General features: G+C 34.9%; 1 protein-coding gene across 1 annotated transcript in view; it reads left to right on the top strand.

Annotated features, from left to right (window-relative positions):
* The window catches only part of LOC105519573 (coiled-coil domain-containing protein 7), a 137,009-nt gene that overhangs the window by 5,483 nt on the left and 126,539 nt on the right, over nt 1-4,987 (top strand). The gene's annotated exons all lie outside the window — the stretch shown is intronic.

The following is a 4,987-nucleotide window of genomic DNA, read 5'->3' on the forward strand; positions in this document are numbered from 1 at the left end:
AAAAGAAATATTGATCTCACATTCAATAAAATTGAAAAAAATACATTATCACATGTGCAAAAATTTTAAATTAAGGTTTATATATATATAAAATAAACTGTTGTTAGCTGTGGTTACCCTATAGGGCTGTAGAACACTATAACGTATTCCTTCTATCTAGCTGTAATTTTTTATCCTTTAACCAACCTCTCCCTATCCTCCCTCACCCCTACCCTTTCCAACCTCTAGTAATCATGATTCTACTCTCTGCTTCTGTGAGATCCGCTTGTTTTAGTATTTGCATATTGGCAAGAACATGAAATATTTATCTTTCTGTTCCTGACTTATTTCTCTTAATATAATATCCTATAGGCCCATCTATGTTGCTGTGAATGACAGGATTTAATTCTTTTTTGGAATTAAGAGTGAAATCTTTTTTGGAACTGAAAGTGGCTGAATAGTAGTCCATTCTCCCTATATGCCACATTTTCTTTATTAATTTGTCTATTGATGGACATTTAGGTTGATTCTTTATCTTGGCTATTGCAGTTTAGTGCTGCAATAAACATGGAAGTACAGATGTCTCTTCAGTGTACTGATTTCCTTTCCTGTGGATATACACCCAGTAGTGAAATTGCTGGATCATATGGTAGCTCTATTTGTAGTTTTTTGAGGAAACTCCATGCTATTTTTCATTATCGTTCTACTAGTTTACATTTCCACCAAAAGTGTATGTATGTTCCCTTTTCTCTGCATCCTTGTCAGTATTTACTTTTTGTCTTTTTGATAATAGCCATTCTAACTGAGGTGAGATGGTATCTCATTGTGGTTTTGACTTACATTTCCCTCATAATTAGTGATGATGAGCATTTTTTTCCTATACTTTTTGGCCATTTGTTTATCTTTCTTTTGGGAAATATTCAAGCCATTTACCTACTTTAAAATCAGATTTTTTTTTTTTTTTTGCCATTGAGTTGTCTGAGTTTCTTGTATATTTTGAATATTTTTCACTTGTTAGATGAATTTGTTTTACAAATAGGTTTTCTCATTCTGAAGATTGTGTTTTCACTCTGTTGATTGTTTCCTTTGCTGTGCAGAAGGTTTTTAGTTTGATATAATACCACTTGTCTGTTTTTGCTTGTGTTGCCTATGCTTTTGAGGTCTTACCCATAAAATATTTTCTCAGACCACTGTCCCGAAGCATTTCCTCTGTTTCCTTCCAGTAGTTTCATAGTTTTGGGTTTTATATTTAAGTCTTTAAGCTGTTTTTGAGCTGATTTTTGCATCTGGTGAGATATTGGGGTCTAGTTTCATTCTTCTGCCTATGGATATTCAGTTTTCCCAGCACCATTTATTGAAAAGACTGTCCTTTTCCCAATGTTCTTGGTGTTTTTGTTGAAAATTTGTTAGCTATAAATAAGTGGATTTTTTGGGTTCTCTATTGGATTCCATTGGTCTGTGTGTCTGTTTTTGTGCCTGTACCATGCTGTTGTAGCTACTATAGCTTTGAAGAGTATGTTGTGTGTGTGTTTGCACGTGTGTGTGTGTGCTTTTTTTTTTTGAAGAGACAAGGTCTTACTTTGTTGGCCAGGCTGGAGTGCAGTGGCACAATCATAGCTCACTGCAGCCTCGAACTCCTGGACTTGAGGGATCCTCTTGCCTCAGCTTCCCAAGCTGCTGGGATTACAGGCATGAACCACCATGCCTGGCTAACTTTGTAGTATATTTTGAAGTCAGGTAGTGTGTTGCCCCCAGCTTTCTTCTTTTTGCTCAGCATTGCTTTGGCTACTTAGGGTCTTTTGTGGTTCTACATGAATTTTTAGGATTTGTTTTCTATTTCTGTAAAGAATGTCATGGTATTAATAATTAATATTATTAAAATGACCATACTACTGAAAGCTATCTGCAGATTCAGTGAAATCCCTGTCAAAATGATACTGAGCATAAGCCCAGTATTAATATTAATTCTTCTAATCCATGAACATAGGATGTCTTTTGTCTTTTTGCGTGTGTCTTCTTTAATTTCTTTCATGAGTATTTCATAATCTTCATTGTAGAAACCTTTTACCTCCTTGGTTAAATTTATTTCTAGGTATCTTATATATTATTTTGTAGCTATTATAAATGGGATTGGTCTCTTGATTTCTTTTTTCAGTTAGTATATAAACATACTACTGATTTTTATATGTTGATTTTGTATTTTGCAGCTTTACTGAATTTATTCATTAATTCTGAAAGTTTTCGGGTGGAGTCTTCTATGTATATGATATGTATATGCTCATGTTGTCTGCAAACAGGGACACTTTTAAGGCCCTCCACTTAGTTGCTTTTCTTCCCTAGGAGAGTTCTGAGTTAGGTGAAACTAACTCAGTTTAGTGGGAACCTCTAGAGAGCTCAAAAGTGGGAACTCTAGAGAGCTCAAAACACTCACACAATTTCTTGGGAATATATCTGCTATGCTGTCTCCAGAACCACTCAAAATGAGGGTTGCTGTTTTTAAGACTTCTACTGTGCTGGAGGACAGGGTGGGGTAAGACCGAGTTAAAATACCACACAGTTCTGCTGTGGTGTTCAAGCCACATTTTATTGATGTGGCTTTACTTAGTTGATTTAAATATTTAACTGTTTTTCAGAGTTCTAACAAAATTGGAGCATAGGCCCTTGGACTTCCCTACTGCACAATTTTTTTTTTTTTTGCTGTTATCACTCTTCAAATACCCTAATAGATTTTTCTTGATGCAAATTTACAATTGACTTTGAATTTTATATATATAGCATTTCAGTAGACCAAGAATAACCAAGTGAGACCTGAAGAAAATGAACAAGGTGAAAGGACCTACCCTAACAGATATCAAGATTCATTATGCAGCTGTATCAATTATGATTATGTGCTTTTGGTGCAAGCCTGGATGAACTGATGAAATTGAACAAAGTCTCAGATATTGACCCTTCTGTATATGGAAAATTTTGTTGATGACAGAGCCAGCAGTATAATAAATGGCTTTGGATCAACTGGTTATTTATAAGGGAAAAAACTAATTTGATATATGATCAAATATGATACTGATATAAGTATATGACCTGGAGCAAGAAACAATCACAAAACAAATACAAATCATAAAAGGCAATATTGATAAATTCACCTGTATTAAATTTATAACCTCTATTATATAAAGAATTCCAAGAGAAATTTCAAATTGGGACAAAATTTGGATCATGTATACCTGATGTATATGTGTATTTAATCACATAAAGGATTATCTAGATTATATAGATAATGTCTACTTATCAGTAAGTAAAAGATTAAACAAATCATTATGAAATAAAAAGGCATTTCACAGTGGATCAGTTTTTATTTTTCACTCATTTTTATCAATAATGATCTAGATTTAGCAGTATCGGTAATTGATGCTGTGGGTTTCCTCAGTAATTGAGAAAGGCACTGTTCTCCTTAAACTAGGAGTGGTTTAAATTATTGTAGAACTGTGGCTACAATGAGTGATTGAATTGATATGTGCTAATGTTTCCCATCAGGTTCCAGTGCAGGCAGGTAAGTTTTGAGAACCTTGGAATCTCTCTTGACCGTGGAAAAAATTAGTTATTTCTAGGTATAATGTGCTTTAGTGGACATTATTTTCTTTTTTTTTTTTTTGAGACGGAGTCTCGCTCTGTCGCCCAGGCTGGAATGCAGTGGCCGGATTTCAGCTCACTGCAAGCTCCGCCTCCCAGGTTTACGCCATTCTCCTGCCTCAGCCTCCCGAGTAGCTGGGACTACAAGCACCCGCCACCTCGCCCGGCTGATTTTTTGTATTTTTTTAGTAGAGACGGGGTTTACACCTTGTTCGCCAGGATGGTCTCGATCTCCTGACCTTGTGATCCGCCCGTCTCGGCCTCCCAAAGTGCTGGGATTACAGGCTTGAGCCACCGCGCCCGGCCTAGTGGACATTATTTTCTAAACACTTACGTAGCTGAAAATATTTTTCTTCTGACACAGACATTAATTTGCTTTGGTATATTTCCTGAAGGGTATCAGCCATTTTTGCTTAGATTTATGCTTTCTTATTATTTAGCTTAGTGATTCTTAGACTTTAGCATGCAAAGCAATCACCTGCAGGTCTAGTTAAAACACAAATTGCTAGTCCCACTTCTAGAATTTCTGATTTACTAGGGTAGGGTGGGGCCTGAGAATTTTCAGTATTAATAAGTATGCTTGTAGGTGGTGCTGATGCTGTTGCTATGACACCTTACTTTTTGAACCACAGATCTAGAGTTAGTGTTGTGGAAGATAAATTTAATTTATCTAGCTTAATTTTTGTTCAATTTTATGTTACTCCCTGAATGCACATAGTAACATTTTACTTTAATAATGTAATGGAAAACTTTTACCCAATTTGATAGGGCGGGATTTTTGTTTTTGTAGCTAATGTAATCACTTTAACATTAGATATTTAAGTGGTAAATATTGATATTTTGAGCTGTTTATTGATGCTTCTCAACTTGTGAGGGAGTTACATACTGATAAACCCATCATGAGTTGAATTTTTCATATGGTGAAAGTGCATTTAATACACCTGACCTACCAAACATCATAACTTAGCCTACCCTACCTTAAATGTGCTGAGAACACTGGACACTAGCCTGCAGTTGGGCAAAATCATCTAATACAAAACCTGTTTTATAAGGAAGTGTTAAATAGCTCATGAAATTTATTGAATACTGTACTATAAGTGAAAAACAGAATGGTTGAATGTATATGTGGATTTCAGTTTCTATTGGGTTTTGTATATTTATTCAGTTTCTCTTATAATTTCTCAAGTGAGTACTTTGTATTTTTCATTAAAAATATTAAATAGTATTATAATATTTTATATCTTGATTTCTGGACCATTTAGCAGGAACAGAGTTGTATTGGGAAGATAGTGTTGGGAAGGTGATGCTTTTCGTTATTGTACTTGCTGCTGTATGAAAAGAAATATAATGCTCTTCTGAGAGGAATTTAAATTTTATT

This window comes from Colobus angolensis, unplaced genomic scaffold, assembly GCF_000951035.1.
Source record: "Colobus angolensis palliatus isolate OR3802 unplaced genomic scaffold, Cang.pa_1.0 Scaffold352, whole genome shotgun sequence".
In the NCBI taxonomy this organism is placed as follows: Eukaryota; Metazoa; Chordata; class Mammalia; order Primates; family Cercopithecidae; genus Colobus; species Colobus angolensis.